The 17,857-nt window shown below is 39.4% G+C and overlaps 1 protein-coding gene across 1 annotated transcript in view; it reads right to left on the reverse strand.

The window, feature by feature from the left end:
• LOC100124852 overlaps positions 1-16,478 on the reverse strand; it is a 31,567-nt gene extending 15,089 nt beyond the window's left edge. Inside the window, exons 1-2 of the mRNA XM_031891185.1 lie at positions 16,394-16,478; positions 11,157-11,286 (exon numbers count right to left, since the gene is read on the reverse strand). The gene's annotated coding sequence lies outside the window, so the exon portion shown is untranslated. The remainder of the gene's footprint in view (positions 1-11,156; positions 11,287-16,393) is intronic.
• Positions 16,479-17,857: the final 1,379 nt, after the last annotated feature.

Below are 17,857 nucleotides of genomic sequence, written 5' to 3' on the forward strand. Positions count from 1 at the left end.
TTCTTTTAGCTTGGGCCAGCCTATGATTAAATGCTTAGCAGCATGAAACGTGTTAGGCTTTTATGGACATGTAAACACTTAATAAAGATAGATGAAGTATTTTAAATGAACCTGTTGATGTTGGATTCATTGTGTGTCTGCCCTTCTTTGTGTGTAAGGTTTAATCCAGTCCCTTGTGCTGCAGATTTAGGGTTTTGGCACTCAAACCCAAAGTTTCTACTGGTGAGTCTACTGATTTTTGCACATCTTGGGATCAATTTGGTTTTGGGTTTCCAGCTTTATTTGTAGTATTATCTGAAGCAAAACAGACTACAAGGTCTATTAATCATATAAATTAGGGCTGTCCAAAAATGGCCTTTTGACTGAAGCTCTTTTTGCACACGCCCAAAGACTGCTCTCATTTTACTCCCCTACTACTACTACAGGTATAGGACCCATTATCCAGAATGCTCGGGACCAAGGGTTTTCCAGATAAGGGGTCTTTCTGTAATTTGGATCTCCATAACTTGTTTACTAAAAAATCAATAAAACATTAATTAAATACAATAGGATTGTTTTGCATCCAATCGGGATTAATTATATCTTAGTTGGGATCAATTACAAGTTACTGTTTTATTATTACAGAGAAAAAGGAATCATTTAACCATGAAATAAACCCAATAGGGCTGTTCTGCCCCAATAAGGGGTAATTATATCTTAGTTGGGATCAAGTACAGGTACTGTTTTATTATTACAGAGAAAAGGGAATCATTTAACCATGAAATAAACCCAATAGGGCTGTTCTGCCCCCAATAAGGGGTAATTATATCTTAGTTGGGATCAATTACAAGTTACTGTTTTATTACTACAGAGAAAAAGGAAATCAGTTTTAAAATTCTGAATTATTTGATTATAATGGAGTCTATGGGAGACGGGCTTTCTGTAATTCGGAGTGTTCTGGAGAATGGATTTCTGGATAAGGGATCCCATACCTGTACTAGTACTACTAATTTATTTACCGTTTATAGTTGTATACATCAAAGTACCCTCCAGATAATCCCCATTCAACCCTTCAACTACAGACAATGAAAGCAATTTAGTTATAATATATTATAATATAATATTCTCAGCAGTGCAAATTTGCTTAGGGTAAATAAATGGTCCAATGGAATACAAGGAAACAATGCAGGGCAAAATCATTTCAAACACTGTTAGAAGAAATGATTCATCGCTTAGAGCTGGTAAGAATTTCCATCAAGGTATTTCTCAATACATAATGCACGTGTAGGCTGGAATAGTAGTATATCTCACTGATAATGCAACATTTCAGAGTGATGGAATAATTTTAGCTGGCCATGGTTTCACTTTGCCCTTTAGCTTGTACACATATTTTGCTAAGAAGGACCACACATGTAGATAAATATGTGTCTCTTTCATACTTTTTAGAGAAGTGTTTATTGGTTACCAAAACAACAAAGTGGAAAAACCTCAAACATGGCCACTTTTTATTAGAGTTAACAAAAGCTTTCTTAGTGTTCTACATAACAGATGGTGGAGTAAGTACAAGTAACTGGGCCCCAAAGTAAAATATTCATTAGTCCCTTTGGCCCTTTACAAGTCTGTGGGCCTTCGGCAGTCTTAGGAGCTGATTCTCTATTTGTTACACCCCTTCTTACAGACTGCTGGATTTATTAGGGAATGGGGGGAAATATTTGTTATCTTATTACAAAAATATCAGTGTATGAGAAAGACAGCTGGGAGTTTACTGTATATAGAATTTATTAATGAATATGTAGAATACTACTGGGACCATCAATAGAAATTTTATTATTTTTTAATTATATTATGTATGGCATGGTGTACAAGCTGTGAACCCCAACCAGTGGCTCGGGGGAAACATGTTGCTCACCAACCCCTTGTGTGTTGCTTTTAGTGCCCCCAAAGCAGGTAGTTATTTTTGAATTCCTGACTTGGTTGCAAGTTTTGGTTGAATAAAAATAAGATTTCCTACCAAATAAAGCCTCCTGTAATCTGATAGTGTGCATACAGGCTGCCTAATAGCCTTATCTTATTTGGCACCTCCATGAACTTTTATGATGCTTGTGTTGCTCCCAAAGTCTTTTTACATTTGACTGTAACTCATGAGTAAGAAAGATTGGGGACCCCTGGTGTACAGGCAAGGGCCCATATTTGCAGGCTAAACCGAACTGAATGAAACTGAATGCCACGTGCTCGCTACACCACTAGTAGAACAAAAAGGGAAATGGAGCAAGAAAATAGGAGATGAAGCAAAGTATGGATAATGGTTTATACACAGGAACAAGATTAAGAGATAACAGATATTAGAGATAAATTGGTCAGTATCAATATGTCTTGTAAAAATTGCACCTGGGGCTGGTTTTAGAACAGTACAGACAGGGAAATAGTTCTGGGTCTTTGACTGAGGTATGAATGCCATTGTGTATTTGTTTTTTCATATTCATATTAGGGATGTGCAACCTATAGCCCTCCAATAAAACTTCTCAACCTCACAAATATAACTGTTTGTCCTTGGCTCATTACTTTCCTTAACTATATATGTTTTAAATTCTGCTATTAACAGTTGCAAAATTTTCTGCATTTATGGTTAGTTGTGGAACCTTACTATAACACACAGCTGAGTACCAGATGGTTTTTCATGAAGAAAAAGTGGGCAGGTATAAGCAGAAGAGAAAGTCATGCCTTGAACAGTGCTGAGCATTGTTCACAAATGCCATATAGTTATCCCTTATTCATGATGACTGAGGTCTCTAATTCATTCCATAGCCAAAGTGTTGGGCTGGGGTCCGAAAATGTGTCCCCCAATACTATGCATGATACAATGATAGAAAAGTGGTTGAATTAGAGACTTTACTGAATGCAAGGAAACATTTTCACTGGAAAAAAATGCCACCCTCTCTGACAAACTTGCAAGAGTGTGTCCAAAAGACATGGCTGCGATTAGCAAAAGAAAAAAAACGTCCTGTAGGTCAACCTTAATGATCTTGGGATGTGATCATTTATCAGATGTTGTGGATCTCTGTTGGACAACTGTTTCTGCACATAAAATAGATTAATGGGAGTCTCATTGTTCGCATTAAGATGAAATATTGTTGCTGGATCAGTTGAATAAGAACCTCTATAATACAAACTGTACTCATTTGAAATGGTAAGGCAACATTAAGTGAAATATTGTAACGACTCAGGGTTGAACTAATCAAATAAGGGTAGAAAAATGCCTAAACATAAAGTAGGTTTATAAATAATGAAAGCTCATTTTTATCTCCGCTTTTCTGTGATGTACTTGCGATTAAGGGTAGCTGTGCCCAAAGTATTGTCAGCATCTCAGCAGGAATGACATACATTAACCAAAGTACGATAAAGCAGCTGTAAATTCCCACCGGAGGAACATGAAGTAAACATCTCAAAGTAATTTATTTGGAATTTTAGATTTTAAGAGCGCCAGTGCAGACGAGGTTACACACATTGTGTGACTCACTCTTTACAAACCTCACACAAACACACATATATAATGGATGCTGGCTATTTTGGATTTCAGATTTAAATAAATGTTTTTTGCAAAAATGCATTGTCTGCAATATCATGACTATAAGTCACTCTTCTGTGTAACCTCTCTAAAACTCGACATCTACAGCGGTCACCATTGCCAAAATCCATCCATCTCTAATCTACTCTACTAATTCTATTTTAATATCCCTGCCATTGTTTCATATACAGGTTATTGTAATCCATTTTCTTTTCAAAGGGCATCTCAGTAGGCCCACCTTAAAAGAATCTAGAAGTTTGCACACAGCATACTTTCAGTTTCAGTCTTTGCCCTTGTTACGTGGGCAAAGGCAGATCATATTCTTGTCTCTTCTTTTCAGAATGCTGCAAAAGCCAGGAGAGGCGGCCCACTGGGGTTTATATATATTACTTGGCAAGGGGATGATAGAGGAGAGGAACCAATGCCTTTAGCAATAAGAAGGGTGGCAATCATAGAGAGAAGAGAAGGCATTTGCTGTGTGCACCAGGAGATAAGCCTTGGGAGAGCAACCACAGAAACATATTAAATAGACTAAAGCCTTAGGGGCTGATTTACTAACCCACGAATCCGACCTGAATTGGAAAAGTTCCGACTTGAAAATGAACATTTTGCGACTTTTTCGTATGTTTTGCGATTTTTTCGGATTCTTTACATTTTTCGTAGCGTTAAAACTTAAAAGGTGCAAAGTTTCGCGTAAGTTTTAACGCTACGAAAAATGCGCAACTTTCCGCGTAAGTTTTAACGCTACGAAAAATGCGCAACTTTTTACGCAACTTTCGTAATGGATACGAAAAACTCGTGTTTTTACGCAAAAATCGTATTGTTAACGAAAAATTCGTAAAGAATCCGAAAAAATCGCAAAACATACGAAAAAATCGCAAAATACCGATCATTACGAAAAAAACGCAATCGGACTAATTTCGACCCGTTCGTGGGTAAGTAAATCAGCCCCCTAGTGTCCAGGGTTTCAATTTGTGGTTATTCTACTCCAATTAGCACTAGATAGTTATCGTATTTTAAGATTAGGTGTACATAGTTATATATTATTTGGTTTAGATCAGGGCTGTCCAGTTGGAGGCCTGTGGGCCAGATGTGGCCCTGCAAATTATTTTTATGGCCCCCAGTATGACGTCCTCATTTTATTATAATTTTCCCTCAGACAGTCTTATGAGAATGAATTGGCTCACTACATGTAATAAGTTGAACAACACTGGTTTAGATATTAGAGATGCTATAAGGTTTGGCTGAACTGCTACGAAACCTGAAGCCTCAACACACCCAAATAATTTGTCCTTCTCTCTGTACTTACCTTCCTTACTTACTTATCCCTTCCACATTTCTAACTTTAGAACCTGCCTTCACAACAGCAACTGCACAACTAATGAATTAGACATACTTTTACTCTTAGGTAGGTACTGGGTGCTACATATCCTAACCAACTATCATTTACTTGCAACCCCCTCTATACATACATCATCCTGTGCTATTTCTACACTTTGATTTGTCTCCCCACCTTCTCCTTTTCTCTCTTTAAATTTCCTTCTCTCCTCATCCCTTTTATTTAAACATTTGGCATCATCCCATTCCTATTGTGCTTGTCTATCAGACGACATTGCTTAGTTGAGATTTACAGCAAACAATTACAATTCTTTTTGCAATAGTACTATAGTGCCGCAACCACAGTTTTTTCCTCAAGCACAGGTCAAAAATAAAAATCTCATCACCTAAAATCTGCAGACAATAGCACACAAAACTCGTCCTTGAAAGTTAATTAGTCAGCCCTGTAGTGTTGTAGTGTAGCAGGTAAGCAAGAAAAGTAAAGGAAAATTTGTTTACAATTTATTGTTATTGCTTTTTTTTTTTTTATATTCCCCCATATGTCTTGCTACCTACCTTTTTACAAAGCTCCAATGTTCTCAAAAATAAGCACAATGAAGGACATGGATTTGTATTTCTGCATAGGTACCAGTAATGCCCAAGACTGTTACGTTTTGGTGGCTTTGCTAGTTTCTGTAAATAGCAGTAGAAAGCACAGGTTTTATATCCCCATCATCCCCGACAGAGATTGAATTCATATAACTGCTTAGTATGTCCTTGTCAGACCATTAGATGTCACCATAGTCTCAAAGGCTCACATTGCACAGACTCTCTGTAATCATGTTTAAATTTCTGAGGAGTTAATATATAAGGCCCATTATTGGATAGCTGTATACACAAAATGTCTTAATGTTCTAAATATATTGATATGGGTGAGTAAAGAGCATTTCTAGTCTTTGCCAATTGTTGGTAGAACCTATAACACAAACATGCTGATTGCTGTGGTTTAATAGAGTGTTCTGTAATATTCATAGCCCTATGCCCCCTTTTTACACATTGAACATATACAGGTATGGGACCTGTTATCCAGAATGCTCGGGACCTGGGGTTTTCCGCATAAGGGATCTTTCCGTAATCTCTAAAAATCATTCAAATATTGAATAAACCCAATAGGCTTGTTTTGCCTCCAATAAGAATTAATTATATCTTAGTTGGGATCAAGTACAGGTACTGTTTTATTATTACAGAGAAAAGGGAATCATTTAACCATTAAATAAACCCAATAGGGCTGTTCTGCCCCCAATAAGGGGTAATTATATCATAGTTGGGATCAAGTACAGGTACTGTTTTATTATTACAGAGAAAAGGGAATCATTTAACCATTAAATAAACCCAATAGGGCTGTTCTGCCCCCAATAAGGGGTAATTATATCTTAGTTGGGATCAAGTACAAGGTACTGTTTTATTATTACAGAGAAAAGGGAATCATTTAACCATTAAATAAACCCAATAGGGCTGTTCTGCCCCCAATAAGGGGTAATTATATCTTAGTTGGGATCAAGTACAGGTACTGTTTTATTATTACAGAGAAAAAGGAAATCATTTTTAAAAATTAGAATTATTTGCTTATAATGGAGTCTATGGGAGATGGCCTTTCCGTAATTCGGAACTTTCTGGATAATGGGTTTCCAGATAAGGGATGCCATACCTGTATATGAAATCTTGCTTTTAAAGCAAATAAAAGGGAAATGTTTCATGATTGGCATCAATTTATACTGGACTTGTTCAATTACATTCTATTTATGTATTTATTATTCCACACAAACTGTGAATCAGGCAGCAATGTGAATCGTATTTTGAATCCAGCCTAGAAGAGAATGATTGCTGGTTTTTGAAAAACAGTTTTCCAGATAAGAAATGCAATATATATATATATATATAAAATAATGTACCTTTGTAAACTAAAAAGTAACTGAAATAAAAGGGTTTTAGAAGTTGCTAAGGAGTCCCATGACTTTATAAAAGAACAAACAGGTGTTTTTATACAGGTCATGCTATCTAATGTTGATGACATCTAATGTTTTATATTTTAAAAATATTTATTGGAGGTAAGACCTCAACACATGATAACAGCGGGCATCAACCACACAATGCTAATAAACTTGGGATCTGTTTACCTGTATGTGGATGGATACCCATGATTATTTGCGCATGGTTGACACCGCTTTCAACTGAACATTTATGTGAATTAATGATGAAGATGATTTTGCTGGTAAATTACATTGCCCAACCATGGAGAGATGCATTCCCTGTTTAAATGAAATGGAAGTGGCTGTCAGTGATATGGGGTGTTACAAATAATCAGTGGGGGTACTTACAACAAGGCTATGTCTGCTTATGGTAAGGGATACCAGGTGCTAAAGTGCACACCACCTCCCCAAAAGAGAAACAACAAATCATTTATATACAGTTATCATTTAGGAAAATATTCAGTTGTTATGCAACAATCAATGCATACCACCCCACAAGCGAGAAAAACTGCTATCAGAAACCATATACTCATTTACAAATGAAAATGTCCCAGACGTTTCAGCCTTTAGGAAGAAGAAGTCCCAAGGGTAATTCTTATTTGCCCAAGAGTATCTGCTTCTGCTAGCTTTTTTTTCTCACTTGCAGGATGGTATTTCTTCACTGTCATTTCAATCCTAAAAGCTGTACTTTGTGACAATGATTGGCCCCCTTGGTTGGGGGTCCAGACTTTGGTCAGAGCCAGCCTTAGCTCATCAGTTACAGATATAGGAAAGTACTGGTGTACAGCCATTCAGCCATAGTAAGTCTTGACCCCAAGTCTCACTGTAACCCAAGCCTCCACCAAGGGCCCAAAGACTGGGCAATGGTATTCAATTACATTCATTTTAAGCAGTTTAACAAAAGATTATTCAGTGGGAATCTCTCTCAACTGTCAGCATTTAGGGCTCTGGCACACGGGGAGATCAACTTGTATTTCTGGAAGAAAAATATTAAAAAAAAAGTATAATTATTGGCAGCTGCCAAAAATACTAATCCAGGAGGTGGGGTTAGGGGTATGACATTATCGGGGTTTTGACATACCAAACGGGGCCACAAACTAAACCCTCCAATGGCATGGCCAGCTTCATAGTTATTCTTTTAAGCTGTACAGAGAGATACCTTAAACATAAATCATGTGAATCATCTGGCTGCACTGTGACAATGGAATCCTTGGCAGGGATTCTGCAGCTGCTTACATGATCTCAGATTGGAAAGTAATACATGTAAATGAAAGTGCGTTGTTACGTCGATACATACAAACGTATGGGGTGTATTGACCCTGAGAGTTGTGCCTAGAAAATTGCTAGTAGGTGCAACTTGCATATTATTCATGAGGTGTAAGTAGGGCCTTGTAGGTGCCTGTAGCACCCCTACTAATTAAAAGCATTTTGCACTGTGAACGTGCATGCAGAAATCTTGGTGCAAATGCTTACTGTAAGGCAATTTAGTTCAGTTGGCTAGCACTTGTTACTTGCCCTAGCACTTACCCGAAACTCTGGAATAGGTACAGTACAAGTATAAAAAAATCCCTTTTATCCTCAGTATGTTCCATATAGAGCATATTTAATTGATGCATCTGGCACACACAGACAATTAATGTATGATATACCTTGTTTACCAAGTAGCCCAATACATCTCTAAGGGCCGTGACACACGGGGAGATTAGTCGCACTGTGACTAGTTAGTTAGTTAGTTACCTACAGTATCTGAAATTAATCTGGGGCGACTAATCTCCCTGTGTGCCACTGCCCTTACAGGGATGCACAGAAGGATACCTACCCAGAGTCCACATACAGTAGTGGGACCCTACAGAGAAAATGTGGTTCGTAGGAAGGCAGATATAGTAGCACAACATGGCAGCAGGAGAGCAAGATGACAACAGTAATACTTTTATGTGTTGCTAGGTTTGTGCCCTTCACTTGTTGCTTCAAAGTAACCCATAGCATTCAACCAACAAAGAGCTCTAAGTGCAGCAAGAACTATGTAAATCATTAGTTTCCAACCTGGAGCCCTCCAGCTTCCCGGGTCTCTGATACCTTTTAATTGCCAAGGGAATTGGAAGTTGTATCTAGAAGGATTCTGGCTGGACTTTCCTGATGTAGATGCTAAAACTAATTAGCAATGATTACAAAATAAGCACTTTTACTGAAATTCATTTATAATTCTATGGGGAACAACTGTCCCTTTTACCCTGATGCAAAACTATACCCAACCAACAAAACAATGGAGACTTTTCCTTACATATTTAGTGATGCTGTTAGCAAATGGCACAGTGTGGCAACATATATTGTAATTGTTACTGTGCCTTTAACCTGTAGCCTGTATTCTGTGGCATAATCCAGCAGGATTATACACCTTTTCCTAAAAAGGGAGTTGTGGACCAAGCTTGAGAGGCGTGGGCGAGGCTCACTGCTTTATATAAAGTTGTTCTACTTATGAGAATTCGCCTAATATGATTTTTCACCTCAGGGTTAACAATGGGGCAACTCCCAGGGTTTGTCTTCCCCGAAACGCAGACTGAAGTTACGGCAGCCAGAGGGGCATAAGTCCTGTCGCATGGATCCAGCGCAGGGCTTAATTCCCAGAGAAACATGAAAGAGAAGAAATTAATGATCCCAAGCCCAGGTTCAGCCAGAGCATATTCCGCCTGCAGAAGCCTGACCCGCTCCCTAAACCCACAGGAAAGCCGAGTAGCAAGCCAGTAAAAGCAGCCAAAGGGCCAGACGAGACGCCTATACAAAAGCGGCCAGACAAGAGCCAGCCGCTGCTGGAAAAAAAATCTTTCAAGGCCAAGGTGTCAGAGCCAGGACAGATTTTAAGGGGCCTTTTGGGGTTAGCAGGACCTTTGATCCTCATACACAGTTAACAGGTGATTAATGGATACACTATACAGTTGTAATGTTGCAAAATAAATCAGGAATATGCTAAAATACAGTACAAAAAGCACCTGCTTACATTTCATTGAGGAAAGAGAGGGCATTCAAGGGGCACTTATACTTATGTGAAGGTTGTGTGTAACTCAAAATATTAGCCAAATACAAAATGATGCAGCTATTTTATATTTTTTAATAGGGACTTGGGGGGGGGTATACATTTGTTTCTGGCAAAGATGAAATACCCCTAGAAGAATAAATCATTGCATTCTTCCCTTTTTGCCTAGAATAAGCACTAGTAATACAACTATCATTACTTGTATTACTTGTGCTTATTATATGCATTGCATTTATCTTTATTCTACACAGGGGATTCTACAATGAGGAACAGGAAGTGCTCGGTGCACCCAGAATTGCCACATTCAATGCAAATGTTTTCAAAACCTATAAATTAAATCTGTGACAGCTTTAAAGCTACAGAAGGTTCTTTAATATACTGTAAATGTAGTTGAAATAGCGCCCGTTTCATTGAGTATGAGTGAAGCAGAATGTGTGAGGGGAGTAGGAGCTCAATGAAAGTGGAAATGCACGTGCAACTGCTTCTGATGACGCCACCGTTTAAGTACTGCGCATGCGTGCCCACAATTTGACATGCACATCGGGGAAATGAAAAAAAAAAAAAAACTGGGGAGAGAAGCCAATATCAGGTAACTCCCGAAAAAATAGGGGGGGTTGACAGCTCTGATAATGCACATAATGTGTGTGCCTTTCTGTTTTAGACTTTATATATGGGCATTCTGTTGTGCCATCCAGTGATCCAAGGTAAAGTTACCCCTCAGCTGTCACCTAAGGGTTATGTCACTCACTGTACTCAACAAAACATTTTTGTGCATCACATCTGTTAAAGGACAATAAAAGTGAAATTCATGTACCAGTATGTTAGGCAACCCCAATGGAAATACAGTCTCTTATGTGTTCTTATGGTTGCCACCTGGCCAGTGGCCGGGAAAATATCAGCCAGGGTTGGGTCTGGTATTACAAATTTACCTTATGCTGCCTCCAGCCCCCCTCTGATCCTCCCCAATTCTGCCTTCCCACTTCCCTCCCAACCTGCTCATGGCCCTTCAGCCTTGCCTCTTCACAAATATTTGGACCATTCATGTAATAGCTCAACCCTGTTGCATCATAGCCAACTCCCCAATTGGATCCTAACCCCAGCTTGTGATTTCATTTGCCCAGCCGCAAACACCACTCTCCTATATCATCAGCTGGTTAGACTCTGGCAGAAAGGTGGCAACCCTATTTGTACACCTGGCCAGCACTCCTCTTCTGTAAAAGGCCATGGTACTTACCATCTCAGTGCACAGCAACATTGTATTTAATCTTCCAAATGAATCCCTTGTGCTGCAGTGTACAGTATTTTCCCCATGTATGCCTTGCCTCCGTCCAGTACTAGCTTTGCTATATGGCATCTCTGGGAACCTGGTAAAATTAAACAAAGTGGTGGTGAGGCTCTGAGATGGGATGTACCTCAGGCCAGATTATTTTTACAAAGTGCTGGCCTGGGGTAAAAAGTAATTGATTAGCCCCCAGATCTCTCCCTGACAAGCCTTTAGGCTGTACTGTGAGGAGCACCTGCCCACGGTTTGGTAACTACTGATGTTACTGGAACATATTATCAAGCTTTTCAGTAGAGCAACATGTTTCTTTCTGTGGAACCATTAAAGAGTAAAATCACTAGTGCTAAGGCCAGTAAGGAAACAATGTAAATAATAATACAGCATAATAATAATGCTTTCTAAATCACATTGTAGAATAAATGAATGTTGCACGTGTTTGTTCCCTGAATGACCCGACAGCACCCAGAACCCATCACCCTGCAAGAGGCCAACCAAGTAGGATAGTGGTACATGGGAATAATGGTGCTGCCATAGTGTCTTGCAGCCCTTACCATTGCTGTGAGTGGGAAGCTGCTATTCAACAATAACTAATGCCACACTGCTCTGATGTTACCTGGAAGTGTAATGGAAGCTAGAATATTGAAGACTCCTATTAGACTGCTTTAGGACTGAAGTCATGCAAGAAAAAAAGTGTTAATTCCCACACCCCTGATATTTTAAAGAAAAAATATATGTAACTATCCTATTATCCAACATTCCCTTCTGTTTAGCAGCATTTGTTTCCCTCTGGTACCCTAGCCCTTACTTTTGCAGCATATCTGACACTAAGCAAAAGAGAAGCATTGACTCTGTAAATGGCTCCCCAGGTTCTGATTCTGCAGGACACAACCTGTTTAAGAGCAGTTTTGACAGGGATTCCAAAGAAGAGTGCTCCCTGTCTCCTGTACTTAGCACTCCAAAGAAGCAAGCCTGCTGTGTGCATTGTGGCAGTACCACCCTTTAGGATAGAAAATCGCCGCTTTAACTCTCATCAGGCATCACATAAAGGTCACTAGCATTATGCCTTATTTAATCTCAAACTACTACACATCATTTACAGGCACTGATCAGTCTTTCATTTAATAGAAGAAAATCTTCTGTCACATTGGATCTGACCCATTAGAACTCCATGCATAAGAGCTCGCCATTGCTTGCATTTATGGGCTTTCCATTAATGGAAGCAAAGTTGAGTTGCCCACAATAATAATTATTTAATTATATTAATAATAATGATGTAATTATTATTTAATATAATACTTTCATATTTTTATGTATAATGATTATAGTGTCACAACTTTTCTAGGAAAAATTCCAAATTGAGGAATATTCAATTTCTAAATAAATTGACCTGGTTGGCTGCCGCTGAATGTATTACAATTTCTCTGGGATTTTATTATACATTGTTACTCCACACTGATGGTCTGCACCGGGTAGGATAAAACATCCAAACTAACTGGGGAGTCATCACCAGAAACTCCCATCAGAATTCCAGCATCAGCTGCCTCTGAATTACAATATAGTAGGTGCTTCCATTTACCTTAGCATGTCCGTCACCATTTTCCAAGAATGTGAAAGACCTTTTCTCTTGTTTTTGGCAGGTACAACATCTTGAATCTGCTCCTCGGGAAGGGAAGCACAGGGCAGCGGGTTTATATGCAACCCACACTTTCCTCAGTGCCCTGCATGCAGATCTGATGGAAGCACGCCCATTGTACCCGCCATCAATATCACTGAGCAGAGCTGCATCTGTCGCCCATCCTCTTGCCTGTCCATGCACCTTAATACCTATTCTGCAACACCCAAACTACTGTCTGTTTCACTGTAGTGGCATCAGTCACCAATCAAAGTGGCCATCAGTCACCAATCTGTTCAAACCAGTATGCCCATCCCATTCATACCTTGCAGCATCTCCTGCTTACTTGGGATGAGCCCTACCAAACCCAACCAGTATCTGCACATGTGAGAACCCGAGAATGCTCAGAGGAAGATCAAATAAAGAACATGCGGCCTGATTCACTAAAGTGAGATAAAATTTATCGCACGCTTTTTTGCGTTAAAATAGACGCGATAATTAGCGTGCAATTCACCATAGTATTATCGCGTGCGTTAAGTTGCCATATCGCATGCGTTATTTTTTGCGCGACCGCATGCGCTAGTTTTACCGCATGCGTTAATTTCCGCGCTGAAAAAAATACGATCGCATGATTCACAAACACTTAGGAGCGCTAAATATCGCATTGGTCTATGCGAAAATTAACACCTACTACAGGCAGACGAAAAATTATAGAAAAGTACAGTAAATGAGTTTTTTGCAATAAAATATGGACTTACAGTGTTATTTATTCAAGTATGTGTCTTTTTACTAAATTTTACTAAAGTCTTGGCATGTATAGAATTTCGCTACTAATATACAGTACTATAGCGGTAAATATTTAGTCGCCAAAATATACAGTACTATAGCGGTAAATATTTAGTCGCCAAAATATACAGTACTATAGCGGTAAATATTTAGTCGCCATAATATACAGTACTATAGCGGTAAATCTTTAGTCGCCAAAATATACAGTACTGTAGTGGTAAATATTTAGTCGCACAAAATACATTACTAGGTATAATAATAGCTATAGTAATTATAGAAAAGTACAGTAATTGAGCTTTTGGCAATAAAATATGGACTTTGCAGTGTTATTTATTCAAGTATGTGTTTCCCCTAGAGTGACGCAGCCGCCAGTTTGCAGGGAAATGGTCATTTTTAATACAGTAATTTTCCGCAAGTATTGGCGTGTATGGCTAACATGGTGTGCGTTCATTCGCACGACTATTTATATGCGGCTACAAGTGATGAAATGTTTCGGCAGGCATGGATTCGCAGCGAATTTTTGGACGTGCAGCGAATTTTTCCGCGGCGAATTTTTTCATGCGTTTCGCAAAACAATCTGCCAATGGCAAAACGCATGAAAAAATTCGCCACGCAAAAATTCACCGCACGCCCAAAAATTAAGATGTGATAAAATTTTTACCGCACGCTATAAATAGCGCACGTTTTATCGCACTTTAGTGAATCGGCCTCCATGGTCTTTGAAAAAATTTGTTGTAGTACAAGAAAATAAGGATATTTATTAAATCATGGAGTCTTGTGTGCCATTTAAACAATCTTTAATTTAAAAATAAATCAAATAAATAAATAAATCAAATGTCTTTGGTCCTGTTATCTTCTGCTATAGTAAATTTAGGCAGGTGACTTTATACAATTGCCCAGTTATACAATAGCCTTCCATAATAACATTGACATTGAGGGTAACTGTTAGCGACCAGGCAGCCTAAAAAAACCTAATTTAAAAGTTAAGGGACCAGTCTCTGCTTCAATTTTCCCAGCCACCATCATATGCATTTGTCATTTTTATTTCTGGTATCAGAGGTGAGTGCCAGTGGTAGAGGTAACTGGGCCCACAGCAAATTCAGTTTGGGGCCACTAAAGTTGATCTATTCTACCAAGATATATTGAAATTGCTCTATAATGAAGGCCTTACTGTGCCCCCTGCAGGGTCTGCTGCCTTTATATTTACACCCTGGTGAGTGCAGCATATACCAACTGTCATGGTGACACTGCCATAAGTCTGATGTGTGACGGTTGGTAGCTATCTGGGAGAGACCACAGGCTGAAGATCAGGTAGACAGTAATATTCCAATAATCTTTGTCTTTGGACTTGACTTTTTCAACTGTCATCTGGTTGCTAGGGCAGTGTTTACATGTGTGGCAACCTTGCAACCAATCACAGTTGGAATAAGAAATCTTGTGATTAGCTGCAAATTTAACGGTCACTTTCATTTCTGGGATCAGAGGTAAGTGGAGCGCGCCACACGCTGGGGGCATATTTTAAGGAAAATAATGACAGAAATGGCTAAAAACACTATTTAAGTGTGTCACTAGGTAGCACATGGGATATTAGCTTTGGTATTGCATTGGTATTGAGAGAGTTGGGGCAGTGGGAGAGCAGGAGGACTATAGACCTCTCAGGATAAATGCAAGAAATGAATGAAATAACATTTGGGATTCAGATTCCTATTGAATTCAGTTTCCTATTGGATTTATAATATAAATACTCACATTTGTATATATTTTGCTGTGTATTAAAAAAAAAAAAGTCTGAAATCTCTCATTTTCCCATTCACCAACGGTCACTCTGAAAACATTTGGGTGACAGTTGGCCACTTGGTGTTCAGGTTCCTCTTCCAATGCTTTAAATATCCATATTTCTCTCACTGTATCTCACTTTGTAAATAAAACTGCCAGTTTCCAGCCATTAATGGGGCCCTGGCACTGCCTGAGGCTGTTGACGATTAATGACAGGCAGCCATTGCTTGCCCCGACTCCCAGCATCCCTTGCCAGCCATTAGGGGCATGCTTACTAAGCTTGGAGATAAATATCACTGGTGATATTGCCCAGAACAATCAATCAGCAATCAGATTTGAACAGTTAGACGTTAGAAATCAAAAGCTAAGATCAGGTTGGTTGCTAATGGCAACACATTGGTGATATTTTTCTCCCCTCCCAATTACCTATGGCTTATCAGTTTATCATTTAATTGTTACTGACCTACAAATCCCACAATCCCCTGTCAGACCTGCATCCTGCAATCGTGTAGCTGTTACTGACCAACAAATCCCACAATCCCCTGTCAGACCTGCATCTTGCAATTGTGTAGCTGTTACTGACCAACAAATCCCACAATCCCCTGTCAGACCTGTATCCTGCAATCGTGTAGCTGTTACTGACCTACAAATCCCACAATCCCCTGTCAGACCTGCATCCTGCAATCGTGTAGATGTTACTGACCAACAAATCCCACAATCCCCTGTCAGACCTGTATCCTGCAATCGTGTAGCTGTTACTGACCTACAAATCCCACAATCCCCTGTCAGACCTGTATCCTGCAATCGTGTAGCTGTTACTGACCAACAAATCCCACAATCCCCTGTCAGACCTGTATCCTGCAATCGTGTAGCTGTTACTGACCAACAAATCCCACAATCCCCTGTCAGACCTGTATCCTGCAATCGTGTAGCTGTTATTGACCAACAAATCCCACAATCCCCTGTCAGACCTGTAGCCTGGCCCTTGTCATCTGATTGCTAGAGTCACACTCACCTTAGCACCATTTCTATGTGGGCTGATCTTGCAGCCAATCACAGTTGGAATATGAAAGTAGAATGTGATTGGATGCATCCAATACAGGCATATTAATCTTTCCTATAGGGGTGAGTGGAGCATACAGACACTCATAACGGTGATACATTAAAGTGCCCCATCATTCAAATCCAACTGCTGTTCTCTTTCTTGAAATCCAAAACAATACATTTAATCCTCCCTTCCTTTTTATTGGATCCCATCTGCACTGAGAGCTGCCATTATTGCTACTCCCCTTTTGTGCAGATTGATACCCCCCTCGCCCATGTATTGGTATGTCCTTTTAGACAGTCATTATTGCTAGTAATGATGTCATTGCCTGGATTGGTGCAAGGGATTGTGGGGGTGATGGTGTCTAGTAACATCTGAAAGCTGTATGTTATGTAGCCATGATCTCCAACAGGAGGGTCCCTCCAATTACTGCTGGCATATACAGGAATGGGACCCATTATCCAGAATGCTCTGGACCTGAGTTTTTTTGGATAAGGGGTCTTTCTGTAATTCGGATCTTCTACCTTAAGTCTGCTAAAAAATTATTTAAACAGTAATTAAACCCAATAGGCTTGTTTTGGCTCCAATAAGGATTAATTATATCTTACTTGGGATAAAGTACAAGGTACTGTTTTATTATTACAGAGAAAAAGGAAATGTGATTTATTTGATTAAAATAGAGACGGGCTTTCCATAATTCGGAGCTTTCTGGATAATGGGTTTCCGGATAAGGGGTCCCATACCTGTACTGTACTAGTACCCAAAGGTAATTTATGTATGCTGGGAGTTGCTCAGGCAAAACAGCATCCTGGGAAAGAAATGCCTTCCCTGCTTCAACTGTGCCTAAACCCATGGATGAATGTGTCTTACACAAAACTACAGCTCCCAGCATGCCCAGAGAGCCTTTCCACTGCCTTCTAAACTAAAAGACACAAGTAGGCGGTCACTACAAAATGGAATTGATTTTCCAGTGGTTACTGAGCTGCATCTGCCACCATCAGCCATTCCTTATATCTATATATAATGCTGTGCATGACAGGAGTGCGTTACATTGAATCCGAGGAATTGTAGCATAACAGGTCAGGTGCCTGTGCCAGTTTTTGTCCTCACCTAAGGGTTCAAATACTCCCAGCATTCTCCATAGATTCCCTAACATGTGCTCCCCCAAGTTGTTGCTGAACTACAACTCCCATTATCACCATCAAATCTCCATCCCATGGACTATGGAGTTGCATGGTGGTAATATCACTGTGCTGTGAGTGCTGTGATTCCCAGGGACTGGGCATCATGTTCTAATAGAAGGAAGGAAGAATGGTGCCAAATACAGGGAATTGCTGCACCCCGTTTCATGCCAAGTTAATTTAAAGAGAAAAATTAGCTTTAAAGAAATTACTGTTGCAAAAGCCAACAGCATGATTTATGCTAACCTGAGAT

The sequence above is a fragment of the Xenopus tropicalis genome, chromosome 8 (genome assembly GCF_000004195.4).
Source record: "Xenopus tropicalis strain Nigerian chromosome 8, UCB_Xtro_10.0, whole genome shotgun sequence".
NCBI lineage: Eukaryota > Metazoa > Chordata > Amphibia > Anura > Pipidae > Xenopus > Xenopus tropicalis.